The sequence below is a fragment of the Haliaeetus leucocephalus genome, unplaced genomic scaffold (assembly GCF_000737465.1).
Source record: "Haliaeetus leucocephalus isolate CR32 unplaced genomic scaffold, Haliaeetus_leucocephalus-4.0 Scaffold536, whole genome shotgun sequence".
NCBI classification, from domain to species: domain Eukaryota; kingdom Metazoa; phylum Chordata; class Aves; order Accipitriformes; family Accipitridae; genus Haliaeetus; species Haliaeetus leucocephalus.
Genome location: NW_010972972.1, coordinates 532,068 through 547,326, shown reverse-complemented (window position 1 = coordinate 547,326; position 15,259 = coordinate 532,068). Strand labels below are relative to the sequence as shown.

At 38.3% G+C, this 15,259-nt stretch overlaps 1 protein-coding gene across 2 annotated transcripts in view; it reads left to right on the top strand.

Annotated features, from left to right (window-relative positions):
- Positions 1-15,259, top strand: part of DLG2 (discs, large homolog 2 (Drosophila)) — a 1,012,119-nt gene that overhangs the window by 784,899 nt on the left and 211,961 nt on the right. The gene's annotated exons all lie outside the window — the stretch shown is intronic.

Genomic DNA, 15,259 nt, shown 5'->3' with positions numbered 1-15,259 from the left:
TTAAAGGTGTTACTTGCACTTAGCTCAGAATGAGACTTTTCTCTGCTTAATGCTGTCTACAGTATGGCAACGCTGCAGAGAGGACCTAAACACAGTGCAGACCTCAGCATCTCCCAGTTCAGGCCATCATCCAGTTCCATTTTGCCCAAAATGCACTACTGAGGCCAAAGATGTTTCTCAGTTTCAGTTTTTCTTTGCTGAGAAAAAGCAGCACGATGAAATCACCTAGACTGGGGGTGCCATCTAGTGTGCACTAAACTGCTTAGCAAATGGTCCAATACAAGAGGGAGATTAATTAGGTTATGTTAATTAGCTCTGTGCCTCTAATGAATTTGATGATCACTCAGAAATTCATTTTCAAATTTTAGAGGATAAAAGGCTTTGTAGCCTGAGGTTATATTTTGCATACTTAGTCTCAAAAACATCTTTTTAATTTTTCTTTCATGTATATACTGATAGCACACAGTTAAAAAACAGAGCATTTATGTTTTAAGCTCTGTCAAGTAATTGAGCATCTGACTGAAACAATCCGAATGTAAAGCGCTTTGAATGACAATGAAAGCCTTGAAAATGTAGTTAAATATCCATTTACATTATACCGCCTTACAGAAAAAAGAAACTATCCCGAATTGATACAGTTGTGGCTGTTTCATGCAAAGTACATAAATAGCCCTAAGGCAAAGAGCTGAAACACAGGAATTATTCATCCCAGATGAGTGATGGACCCACTAGGCTGCAGTGTCACACTCACTCCTGCTGTTGTGCTTTCTGTCCCTGCAAATCTTGTATCTTTGGCTGCGCTTTGGTTAGTGTCGGGGTAGAAGATGGCTTTAGCCTGGACCATTTGTGGCACGGTTACGCGGCACTTTCCTGATCAATGTTTAAATCCCTTCATGAGGAAGCTGGAGCAGCTTTTCCAACATTGCTTAGGAGTTTCTTGGCCACTGGCCTATTCTACGAAAAGTGAATTTACCTTCCACCTGTCAAAGTTTTGGTGTGAAAAGGTGGCTGGGGCTGTTTTGTGATATATGGAAAATCTGGCTTGTTAACACCAAAGGGAGGCAGTAACCTGAAGCTGTGAGGACCGTAATAGTCTATTTTATCTAGACCTGTTCCTTGAAAATGGTTTAAAAAAAATTGAGAGAGGGCAAGTAAAAGATGTTTAGCTGCACTAGAGACATCCCCAAGTAGAAGGGTTTTAGGAAACTGTAAGAAAACCAGAAGAGACTCTTATAAGGTTATCAACATGAAGAGATAAGGAGGGAAAATGCCTGTGCCAAGAAAAACACAGACGAGAAACCTGAAGAACAGAAATGGAAATTTCTTAAGGACAATTATGCAATTTATTTTTCTTTGGCTAGATGCAGCAAAATAAATCTGACTGAAAGAGCACTATGAGATCAAAGCCTTTCACGGTACATAGTATTCAGGAATCCAGCATCTCAGATACAAATTTAAAAGTCTGTTTTCCTTTATTTTTAAGCAGGTGTATATTTAGCACTGTAGGATACTGCCACAGTTGAATTTTTAAATCAGATTTTTGTCTGTTTTATAGCAGTGTTTTCCATAAGTTCTAATTAAAGTTACCAGTGTTGCTGCAGCATTCAGTTGTCATGCAAGAGTAGTTTATTTGTTCATTGAGCAGAGAGGGATGGAAATTATTACTAAATTAGACTGCATGCATATCCCCAGGCAATCACCAAGTCAGGCGCTTCTGACTTATTTAGTCACAAATGACTATTAAGAATCCATTTTTCCATAGTCAAATGAAACAAATTTCATGCACAGGCTACTTCTAGACCTGATTAATTTTAGACCGTTGTCTGGTGAAGGGTCCCAGACACCTTAACTTTATAAGGGCTGCGCAAAGTAGGTCTCTTTCTCTCTGTTTATTCTTTCTTGTCTCATCCCTCAGAAACACTTATTTCCCTACAGAAATAGTTTTCCCATTTGTTTCTCAAAACATGACAAATCTGATTTACCAAGAACAAATAGTACCCTCAAAGGTAGTATTTCTAATTAACTCAGGCTTGGTTAAATTTCTTTCAGACAGGAAGCATGGTAAGTGATTTAAACTTTGGAGATCTGGACTTAATTCTCTGATTTTGCTGTTGTCCTTCTATGTGACCTTAGGCAAGATGCTTTATTTTTTTAAGCCTCGATCTCCTGTGTGGAAGAGGGGGATCACAGCACTTTCCCAATTCATGCCTGTGCTGTGAATACGGCAAAGTGTTGACTGGTTGAGAGATGTGTATGCTCACCTTTGGGAAGGTACCTACAAAAATACCTTAAAGAGACTGCAAATCCATGCGTGAGACCCAACAAAGCTAGGAATATGCATTAACTTTGGGTGACACACTGGATGTATCCATAGTCCCAGAGTCAGCCCACAAGGCTTGGACAAATCCCCTAACCTCTCTGCCTCTCTTTCTGCCTAATTTCTGTTCACAGAACAGAACAGGGAAGGGTCCAAGCCTACAGCCCTCAAGGGGCTGGCTCTATGCTAGGATATGCAGCAGCAGTTGAGTTTATTTTTCCCAAATGCCACCAGATGGCAGCGCAGGATGAGTAATGACAGAGATCTGCCCTTGGAAACTGGCTAAAAGCTTTGGAAAAGCAGTGATAGACTTCTTTTTCTGTTTTCAGTTAATTGACTGGAAATGTTTAAAACTTACTTCGGAAAGCAGGCTGATATTCCCAATGCTTCTGTGTAGAGAGACAAAATGAATACTATCTGAACCCTGAAGGCAAATTGAAGAATAATGGATAATGTTATGTTTCAAATGGTAAAATATTTCAAATAGCAAAAAAAACCCAAATTATAGTGTTACTCATGATAAGCTATTTTTTTCCCCCTAAACGGTAGGATTTTTTTTAATGTTGGTTTCTTCTTGCTATAATTCATTACTCCTTTGTGAATTACCACCAAACTAAACATTTTCCTTCTCACTTCTGAATGTCTTTAAAATGTAGTAATGCATACCATCACCAGCGTACATTCATCACTATAAGAGAATATAACCCTCCCTGTAGTATTGCCCTCTTATTAAGTATAATGTAAATATTATCAGGTAGCATTTTGAGTACTAATTGACATCATGACTTGATTTGCAAAGTGCTATGTACATACAGATTAACTTCTGTCACAGATGTGTATAACCCAAATGAAACAGCTCAGAATATCAATGGGAAGTATTATTTCAATTTTAGAGCAGTAGAAATGAGGTGCCATTATGTTAACTGAATTGTTTAAAATCATGTGAGAAGTCTGGGCCAAGTCCAGACTTAGAGGCTGCTTGAACTCTGATTTAACCCCAAGTTCTCCATCTGTTAGGAAAATGCAGTCTCCAATAAAAATAAAATGTAATGTTCCTTGATGCCATTCTTGCAGTTTAAAATTCCACTTCCAATGCTAAGGGATATATTGCCTATTAAAACAGCAATGGGAACCCAGTGTTGTTTAGTTAAAATCACCTGCATGAGAAAAAAATTATTTCCAAGAGCCATATACATAAAATGGCCACACATTGTGCATACATCCTTGCTGACAGAAAGCAGTATAAATCTTATAATTTTAGGAAAGAGGTACATACTGAATACATTGTCATTTTTAGGGGAAATTCCTGGGAAGGCAGGTGGAAGAATATGGTCCTATTCAAACAAAAATTGCCACATCTTTTTTTGCCTTACAATCTCAAATCAAAATTACGACAAAACATACCTAGTTATTTTAGGTGTCTTAACCTGCATGCTTCAAAGCATGACAGTGCTTTGACAGTGCCAGGTGGGCAACTTTATCTATAGGTACAGTACCTAAAGCACAGAGAGTTAGTTTACATATGCAAGTTCAGCAGCAAAATTCAGATTTACAATTTACACACAAATAATTAGTGCATATTGCTCCTTGAATTCTTATGATGACATTGTTTTTCAAACAGTTTTATAATTTTCCACAAGACTGCATCAAGTTAAAAATGTATGTAAGGGGAGAATTAAGGTGATTTAATAGCCATAAGGAGGTAACAGCAAGTATTAGCATTTGAATCTTAACCTTTGAAATTACTGAATTTTCTGTCTTTGGACAAGACTAAAACCCAGAGAAGATACTTAAATTTAGACATCTACATGCTTGCTGGGTGTCTGCTTGCCATTAAAGTCAATGGAGGCTAGAGGATTCAGCTGGCCAACTATGAATTGTGTAGAGTGAGTTGAATTGCTCTGTGGGCTTTATTGCCTGTATTGATCGGGTATCCATTGACTTTAAGCTTAAACACTTACCACATGCGTGTGTGTCTGTATTTTGGGTGTCTTAAACTGAATCTCACATTTCATGTGTGTTGCCCTTATAATACATGTTTGCTTTTCAGCTACCATCGTGCTTGCTTCATCACAAAGAAAAATAAAATAAAATCATGGACCATAAAAGCAGTACCAGTTTTATTTCATCCTCCTGTAGAAATGCTTTAGTACTTTGTGGTTCACAACAGCAGGATGAAGCGTGGCTGGTAGCCTGAAAGTAGAATCAAGAGAAAGAGGAGACTGCTTGCTCTGGAGCAAGATTGCTGCTCCCAAGCAATGCATCCCACAGGTTACCTTAAGGAAATAAAACAAGTTTCCTGAAGGGTAATTGCTCAACAGCAAGAGGAAAAAGAGTAGAAAAAGAACAGGCTGCACAGTGAAGATGCAGGTAGTACTCATTAATGCTTCCGTTTTCTCTCCCATCTAACCTGAATCAGATGAATGAAGTTAAGCAAATTCTGTATGATTTTCTTCTTCATCTAGCATAGTACCAGGATCTATTTGTATATGGGGAAAGACAGTATCTTTTTTCCCCTGCTGCTTTCTGAGAATCAAATAACTATGCATTGGGAAAAGGCTACCAGAGGTATTCTGTGGGGTTTTCTGTCACTGACATTATATATGGTTAGTTTGCAACGCTGGTATTTCAGCATCTCACTTCAGTACTGTCTCCCTTGTAGAGGGAAGGTGACCTCTTACACTGATCAGATTTTGTCTTGTGTCTGTGCATCGTCCTGCTGTGATGTTTTGTGAGATGTTTGCTTTCCCTTATGAACAGTTTCAACACTTCTTTCTCCTTCGTTCCTCCCACACAACTCCTACCCACCTTCTCACTCACATCTGTAGCAAAATACAATATGCATTTGAAAAAATATAATGTTCTCCAGTTTCTACTCCAAAATGTGTGCATATAGATCAGGATAGAGTGTAAGGACTCTGTGCTTATTTATAGCAAATAGTTATGCTTTATATTTGCTACAGTTAGACTTGACCTTCAGATTGACTTCCCTTACTTTAGTGCAGAGAAGCTTTCAGCTTTCTAATTTAAAATGGCTTTTTGCTCATGGTAAAAGCAGTAAAACTACTTAGGGCAAAGAGCGCATTTTGTTCCCTAGTTAGAAAACTACGAAAAATGGCAATACCATTTGGTTTAGCTTCTCAGGTTGGGGTTTTTTTCCAAATTGGAACTGGCTTGGAAAATGTTTGAATCATCTCTATAGGGCCTGGAATCTTTTCTCCATGGAGCATCAGTTTGTGACTCTTGTGTAATAGTGTTAGGATTATAACAGATGCTCCCTTTGCCTTACAAGACTTATTTGCAGAGGCACTGATCGTACCCTTAGGATGCTTACTTCCCTGTGGTGGTGTGGGTGATACATGACTTTGTCCGCTGGCATAGGAGAGTTTATCAAATTCTGTGGCCTCTAGCTGCACTTGTCCATAAAGTCTCCCCTTATGTTTTTAACATTAATCCTAATAAGCCAGTAGGAAAAAATACAGCTATGTAAACCAGCTTTGAAGTAATGTGTAGAGCGTTGTATGTTATATATTGGGAATGTCAGTGTATGATCAGTGCAGTGACTTAAAGGGGACGATCAATTCACATGATTGGACTGTTTTAAAGGAGTAGAACTTGCTTGAAAATCAAGGGAGAATGTGTTGAAATGTATCCAAATGATAACTACTGCATGGTAGGTGATAAATGTGACAGATCTGTAAAAAGAAAATCTCTAGAGAGAAAGGGAGCTGAGAGCACAGGTGCTGTCATATGTTAATAGGATCACACCAACTAGAAGGGCAGGTGGATAAAGCTCCTTAGGAGCAAATAGTGGATTAATTGAAATTCAGGCTTTGTTAATATTGGGAAGTGCAGGGCATATAACCCTTTAGGCTCCCTCTGTAGCCAACAGAAAGATGTAGCCACTTCTGGAGTACAACTTACCTTGCCCTAAAGTAGACATTTTACACAGGTCAGATGACCATTTTGCTGTAAAAGTCTCTATTTCTTTTCACTGATTATAGAGAATTTGGCATGACTTCCCTTTATTGAAATAGATCCCATCTAAACTGACTAAACATTCATCAATCTTTTTGGTGGGCAATATGGAAAAAGCAAGTATAATTCCAGATTTTGTTCTGACAAGTAAGGAAGAATGGCCTGAAAATGGGAGAATGAAACACAATTTGCCCTTGAGTGACCAAATAGTGTAGTGGCAAAGATTATGATTTTGTGCTGGAGGGGAATGAGGAAGTTCAGAAGAATAACATGAACTTCAAAAGCAGTCCGCTGTGCATTCACAGCTGATGTTGAAAATCCCTCAGGAAGCAAGTTTTAAAGTAGCAGTTAATTCAGAAGTGGTAGCTGTTATTTTAAGAAAAAAGTATTAAGAGCAGAGTAAAAAAAGAAAAGATAGTGAGTGTAGTAAGAAACGAACCTTGGTACTTGAGAGCCTTTTGATGATATGAAACTCAGGTAATCAACATTGAAAAAGTGGGAGCTGAGTCAAGTTACTGTGGTTATAACAACCTATGTCCTAAAAGTTTTTAAATGTTAGGTAAAATTTTGGGACAGAGTCAGAAGGGCAAGATGTAAAGTGGACGGTAACTAGTAAGGATTAGAAAAGGTAGCAAGAAAATATTTGATGAGAATAGAAAACGAAGCAATAAATTTGCTTCCTAAACAGTTGGAAGAAAGACTAGTTAGAAGTGAGACCAAGAGAATTCAAATGTTTAGTGCATTTTTGCTTTTGTCTTCTTTAAAAAAGGATATATGATCATCCAGTTAGGGCAGTTATGAAGAAACAAAGAGATAACTCTTCAAACTGGACTAAGACAAACCAAATTAGAACTTTGACAAATGAGATACTTAGAAACCAGCTGAAATTAATTCTCAAATACTTAATGAACTATTCAATGCAGACCATTCTGAGTTTTATTCAAGAACTCAAGGAATATTTGGGAATATAGAGGAGCTGGGCCAATTTTCAGTGAAAACTTCAGGGAGAAATAATCAATGTATTTGCAGATAGTTAGAATACAACAGAAGGAGTAATAGCCCCTATGAATTTTTCAGTAATAAATTGTCAAGTATAATTTTCTTCCTGAAAGAACAGCCACAGGGCTGGAGAAGAAGCAATAGATCTCATTTTACCACAAACTTGCTGCCCCTGTAAGCTGCCTGTCAACATCTTAGAGTGGCAGATCACAAGGCTCCAAAAAACCTAGAGAAAAACAGAGAAAAGCAAAAATGCTGTCACAGCAGGATCTGATGGGGAGATCTGGGGCAAACAGTGTGTTAATGCAAGCTTAGACCTTGGCAATAACATTGGGAAGTTTGGGGATTTGAAGATGAGTTATAAATGGCATAAGATCTCTAAAGGTCCTCGGCCTGTTTATGTTTATATGAGATCATCTGGGTGCACAGTGCTCCACCTTTCTATATAAGCTCAGTTTCACCTTTTACAAGACATGCAGACATCATCTCCAGTACTTGCTGTCATCATGATGAATCAAAAACATTTCACATGACAAAACTGAATCACTCATACAACTTCCCTGTACAAGAGGGGATTTTTAGAGGTACAGAAGGCAACTGGACACCCAATGAACAGAAGTTGGGTGCAAATGCAAATTTATGCTTTTGAAAACCCTCTCTTTTATATGTTTAAAGAAATGGCTTATTAAAAAAAAAAAAAAAAGTTGGTTGGTTTTTTTTCCATGAAGCCTCAGAGTTTAGAACCTATGTCAGGAAAGCCGTAGCATCCTCCTTGACCATAAAAATTCACTTTAATGAAGTATGAACTGTGTCACTGTAAACACTACCATCTGGAAATACTTACTGTTGGAGAAGAGAGCTGGTAGCAAACTGTTTTTCAGTGTTGTTAATAAATATACATGATCTAATGGCTGGAAGTTGAACTTGGACATATTCAGCCTCAAAACATGATGCACTTGTTTTGTAGTCAGGATAACTGGGTTATATTGCCATAGAAGCTCGTAGACTTGTCACCTCAGACTTCAGAATAAAATAGATGATTTTCTAAAATACAAGCTTAATGGAGCTTCTGGGGAAAAATTTACCACCTGCGTATGCTGGAATACTGTGTATGTCAGTGACTATAGAGCTCCCTTTTGTCTTTTATTAATCTAGGAATCTGTCTTCCAGCTGGATTTCTCTCTCACTCTCTCCCCCCGCCTCCATCTTTCTGCAATCTATAACATAGATTGCAATTGCCTTGATGCAGTAACTGTTTCCTAAATTAACTCTGACATTTCCAAGCACATGATCAGAACTTAATAAATTATACTAACAATTCACATGAATAAGGTATGTCTCTTTTTGCCAAGCAGTGTTAGCTATCAGACCTGTCAGTTATGTGTCATGCAAAGCTAGTAAATTGGCCTAGACTAGAGGCTGTGTATTTTTTGCTGTGATGAAATCATCAGTTGCCTCTAAAACATTCATTTTACAATTGCCTCAATGAGTAGAAATGATCTAATGCCAGATTGTTTGCTCTGCAGCTCCTAATATTTTAAGGAGGAGTTCACATTCAGTTCAGACATTCTGACTTAGCAAATTTTGTTTTAAGACTGTCAAACAGAATTATGTCACATCCGATACATTGAAGATTGGGAGTGAGCTTTACACCCCTCGGTGTAGCCTTACTGCCAGCCTCACAATGAAGGAAAACTAAAACCACAAATTTGAAAGCCAAACTGCTACCGCTGGACAAAATGGCTATATCCCTGAGCTTTATTCATTCAGAGATTTGCCCCAGGCTGGACTTCTGCCCTGTACTTAAACAGACTAGACTCCAGGCACCATTCTGCTCTACTGACCAGTAAATTTTGGGTTCCGGAGTTATTAAAAAAATTATCATATGACACGAGCTGCAAAATAATAGAAATCAGCCATCTGTTAAATAGGGTATTTGAGGGATATCTGCAATAATTTGTTGGAGGAGATTTTGGAGATCCTTTTGAAAAAAACAAGCTAGATATGCCCTTTATCTGAACAAGCAAGCCACCAGGACAAAAACAAAAGCAAAAACAGAATACAAGGGCTATTTCCTTTCCATTGCTTTTAAAAAACATGCTTTGTTTGAGACTATGGAGCATCATCTATTTGAAGTGTCTGTGTCACATAATCCTAATCTGTAGAGCCACAAACGAACTATGAATGTTGTGATTCAGATAGTTCCAATATAAAAATGCGAGCACTGAACATTTACTTCATCTAAAAGATTGCAGTTAGACAAGCTACCGTTCAACCACTGATACGTTGCCTCGCGGTCACTGGATTGAATTCAGTAAAGATTTGCCATGACACAAGCCAATGGCCATCTTGCCTCTCACAGGCCATGTTGCTGTATTCTGTGGATTTGGAAATATGGAATAATCTATCAAGTAGAGATCAAGGCAAGGGATTCCAGTTTTTGAATTTGCTGCTAACTCAGTGCTTGGGGTCAGATAAACCACCAATGCCCTTCTGTCTCTGCAGCCTCTAAAATTGTTTTACCTTTTTATTTCAGTTCCTGAGTACCTATTGCTTATTGGCTTCAGCTGGAATTAAGTTCTTATCATCTTTGAGTTATAAGGCACTTGTTAAAATGGAAACCTTTACATCATTTCAGCAGCAGGAGAACTGCAATAATTACTTCTGCTTATACCATCCTTTGAAATTCAAATGTGAAACAAGAACCCTGCAGCATTATGAGCAAAACTGATCAATGGTAGTTTAGCTATATCCATATACTGGAAGGAAAAATACCTTTTAGAACTGTGTGGAAATGAAGGTATATGGAATAAGTGCTACTAATAGGGGAATGCTTAAATGACCCAGGATGAGAGCAGGAGATAGGAAAATCCAAGTGCTGAAAATAGGAAGAAAAAGGATTATTTCAGAAAGGCAGGAAAGTGAATGGAAGTAACAGTCGTGTAAAGTAAAAGCTGTAGGAGGGAGGAGGGACAGTTTGATATTTTATCAATTTGGGCTAGGAAGATAGCAGAAACTGCAAAGGAGAGTGAATGTGTGAAGGCTTGAAAAGATGACAGTATAGTGAGATCCATGAGATTACGCAGTGGGAAAAAAAAAAGGGGGTGTTTGAGTCACCACGCAGGAGGAGGGAAGGTAAAAAAGCAGCAGCTAGGTTTGAATTTAAGAGCTAATGATGAGCTCTCCCCTTTTAACATAAATGAATATTCTTACTAAGTATTGTGTTTGATGGATGAGTGTTTTGTATATAAAATTAATGAAAAACAATATTTATATTTATTTTAAAATTAGTTAATAAATACTGGCCTGGGTTATTAGCTAGCACAGTACTCATACATGATATTTTTCACTGGTAATACCAGTTGTCTTAATACGAAAAGACTACTTGTGTGCCTCTGTCTAGACTTTACCATTCAGCAATGAGGCAAAATGCCATTGATCACCTCATAGTTGCTGGATCTCATCCAGTCCAGGTTGGTAATAGAACTAGCTGGTAGCTATTTAGTGACCTGAATGAAATAAGTTTCCTGTCCATTCAGGCTTCAGTGAGCCCATGTGTCCTTCTCAAAAGCTATCATTTATTTCAAACCCAATTTAAACAAGTTTTGAGGAATTCTGATGGAAGTGAGGGGAAATGGCTCTTAAGTTGTCACTGCAGTGAACTCTTCAATGAAATTATTTCAGTCTCAAAGTTTGCCAATCTGGCATCATTCACAAAAGCTACAATCACACGGGAAGCAGATCTTCTATCAGATGAATTTCTGTACAGTTTGGATTAAAAAAGAAGTCTTTGACTGTGGTTATAGGCTTAACAGGTACCATTTGGAATGATTCATGTGGTCTGGTGAGTCATAAAGCTTGCTGGTTCCTACTGTAAAAAGCAGTGTGTGCAAGACACCTCGTCAATAACACAATATTAGTGTTCTTCCTGCTTCAAAGATGTAATGCTTTGATACCTCTTTCAGCTGGTTTAGCTGCCTCCTTAAACTTCCCAGCAGAAAAAAGGCATATGAAATGATATAGCTCATGCCCCTACAGTGGTTCTTGTTTTCCAGAGAGAGAAGAGTTTGCCTCTAGAATGCCCAGCTCATCAGAGCATAAAGACCAGCTTACTAGAGGCAAAAGTCATAACTCTAAGGGAGCAAGAGAAGGAAAATTGAAAAGGTCATTGAAATTGCTGGCCCATAAAAAGAGAGAGGAAGGATGCTGGGCATGGAGAAGGGCAGACATGACATGGTATTATGCTTTCAGTGGAGTTCAGGGTGAGACAACCACTGTGCTTTTATGTGCTGAACTAAGCAGTTTTAACTGATCAGAAGCAAGCGTAGGCACCGAAAAGATGAGGAGAAGTGAGAGAAGAGCAATAAAGTGAGCCTCAAAATTTAACAGAAGCTAAAATGGAGAGCGAAGACTCTCTTCCCCCAGTGCACTTCTCCTTTCCTTCTGTGTCTAACCTTTTTCTTCATTAGCAAGGCAGAATGGCTCCTGTACGGGTGGTTTTGCCCCCAGGCGACCGTTTCTCATGACCCTGCCCCCGGGGGGGTCCCAGAGCTGTCCCCTGCCCACCCGCACCCCCCGCAATGTTCTGCGGGGCCTCGGCATGGATGGGTGGGCATTGCTTGGCAAAAAAGATGGCCTGTCTCAGCTGAAGAAGATCGCTGCTCAAGGGCTGTGCTTTGGCGACATGCATGAGTTTCTTGGAATTATTGTACTTTTTGCTGGACTGTATCAGTCGTCAGAGTTGTGGGGGCCGTTGTGTAGAATGATTGTGCCACCTGCTTGTGAGGAAAGTCCTCCTCAGCTGTGTTCAGGGCAGATCATCCCTAATGTGTGTTTCTTCCAATGTTCCCTGCCTTGCTGGAAGACCGTGCTTCCATCACCTAAGGGTTGATGCTGTACATTCCATTTCTAGTGACTGAGCAGGACTACTGGAGAGCATGGCTCAGCTTTCCTCTCGCCTCTTGTTAAGCTGCTTGAGAATACTTAAGCTGATGTGCAAAGTTAAGGCAGATAAATAGGGTTCTTTGTATCTTAATGCAAACAATGGCAATTCTGACTGTAAAGAATTGTCTTTATTCAGACTTCTGTTTGCTTTTTCAGATGCCAAAAGCTCTTATTTTATGAGTTCAACAAATAAAAGATTCAGCCACAACTTGAAAAATACACTGTCTTGTTTGATCCATGGTAGAAATTCTTTTCTTCACCATTTACTGTATAAAAGCACTGTAGTATGTCAGTGAGAGTTCAAAGAAGAAATGAAAAGAAATCCTGTATGTTTCCTCCCCAGAGAAGGGATGTGGTTTTCCTTTCCTTTCCAATTCAACAAGACATTCCAAGTGTTCATTTAATGACTGTACAAACACAAAATAAAGTGGCTTAAAGAAATAAATGGCTATATAAAACAGATTATTCTGCTAGCCTCTATTTGAATGACCTACATGTGAATCATGCTTAAGCAGTCTTAACAGAAGACAACCAGACTGTAGCAAGTCTTTAAATGGCACTGTTCAGAATTGAACCAATTTGTGCTAATATGGGCTATTCAGATATTTTAAAGGGAATATAACTCTTCCAGTTTTAGAAGAGTTTGATCAACCCAAAATATGAATCTTACTTTTCCTTTAGATTATGATTCAGTATTCAATGAAGTAGATCATGCTTTACTTTGAGTCAATGAACGCAAAGGCAATTACTATAATTACTGTGAACTATAGTTGCATCTTTTTCTCCATCTCAGTTTAGTTTTGTTGGTAGTTTTAAATGATAATCTTCCATTGCGGCACTTCTCTTTGTTTGTAAGCTTTCTAAGTGCTTTTTGCTACAGCATGCAGAAGAGACAGACGTCTGTAAAAGCTGGAGGCTCTTCTTATTTCCATTATGTCAAAATCATTTTGGAGTTAGGCATCAGAAATTGTGCAGTCAAGTTCATTCTGGGCCAGGACATCAGGATTGTGCAGTCAAGCTCAGAACAGCAGTGCTACTTCGCTTATTATATAATACTTCTTAAAGGAAGCCAGCCCATTTAATAGGGGGAAAAAAACCCAAACCAAACAACAAAACACCTTTGATATATATAAAACTTTCCTGGACTCACTTGCAACTTTTTCCGGGGATTTTATTTCTTTTACTGATTATTCTTACATAAACTGCATGAAATTAATGGAAAGCAGTAGTTGAAATCAGATTTAACAATTTGCAGTGAAATCATGTCAGGGAAAAATATCACTGCACACAATTGTTATAATTAAGACATTGTTTTGGAGGAAGAGGCAAGACAGTATTATTTGTTTTATCCTTTCAGAAACTCTTGTTCATTTTGGCCTGAGGGTAAGAATTTGATTAAAATGTGTGAATTAATGGTGTCTTTCATCAAGATTTAATGTTGCTACATGAATATGCTGTTTTTCAACTAGACGGTTTGGGACTTGATTATGTTTGCTTTTAAATATTGGGAAATAATACCCAGAAATCAAGTTAGCATCTACTCTTCTTGTTCTTCAGAAAGTCAGACTAAGTTATAAGTCCTTTCTAAATTTAAGGCCTATTATTCTGCAGTGAGATTCTGTCAGGTATTGGTGAGCAAGATAACATGCAAACAGACTTAGAGACCACCACAATGTTTTCCTATATTGCTTAAGAGAGGCTTGTGTTCTCCTGAAGTCTACAGTCTTCAAGCTTAAGCCTAAACAAAATTGCTAATTTTTTTTTTCCCTGGACCTTCTAATACTGACTGGGTGACATTATTCATATCCATCTCCCCAACTCAGGAGCTGAGGAATTCAGGAATGTTCCTTGAAGCTTTTCTTCAGTTCATCCTATTGCTTCTTTCTCAGGACTCTCTCAAGGACTCCAGTTATGAAAGGGAAGAACACACAGATAAAAGCCAAGCTCTCTACTAAAGGAAAGATGACTTGGTTCAAAATTATCTTCTTCAGAGACATTGAGTCAAGGCTGAGGTTTCCTTTATGGCATGATATAGGCACTGTGCTGCCTAAACTTAAGGATTCTGCTCGGACCTCCACAGTACCAAAGCTGTGACTATAGTGCTGAGTTAATGAGTAGTTGTGGTGCTGGTACATCTGTGCCCATGGCAATGCAGCATCAACTGTCATAACACCATCACTGAGTAAAAGTAGGGCATAACACCTCTTTCTTCCATAACAGTACCCTCAATTGTGCTCCTTTCAGGATGCTTCTATTCTCCATAGAGGTTGCAAACTAAGTCCTAATTGACATCATATTCCTCTTTAAGTATTTGCAGTGTTGTGCATTAAAATATATTAGATTTTATGACACTGAAAGCTCTGATTCTCTCCTTTGTTCTTTTAGAATGCACTTAATTATTGCCTTCTAAGATACTATATTCCTAGACTGAATTTCAGCGAGTTTTTTCCAGGGGTCTATGTTAGTCTTCCCATCCACCGAACTTAAGGTTTATGTACACAACCTTGATGAAAGCATTTGAATCTTTGGCTCATTTTTTTGGAAAGCTTCCACCAGCCATTTTTACAGCCATTGCTTTCAAACAGGAAGATGGGACAACTGAGAACTCTTGGGTTAGACAAATTATGAAGTTTATTATCTTACATTTGCCCCATGCTCAGAATTTCTTTTCAGGAGCATTAGAGCATTACTTGTGAATAAAGATATTCACTTCCCTTTACACAATCTAGACAGAAATTGTAAAAACAACATGAATTTTGTGCACTTCAGATGACAACAATGTTGTAGAAGTTTTCAGAGTGTATCTATCAGCATACAATGCTTTGAAATATGTGAGCCAAAGACACTAATACAAGACCAGAACACTGAATTATTGTCACAGCTTACCTTCAGATTGTCTGCGTGATTGTAACAACACGGGGATCCATCCATACCTATTCTCATAAAGCACTATGTTCGGGCACAGACATTTCCTTTGGATGTTTCTTTAGGTATGGTAGTCTTCCAGCCTACACTTCTACT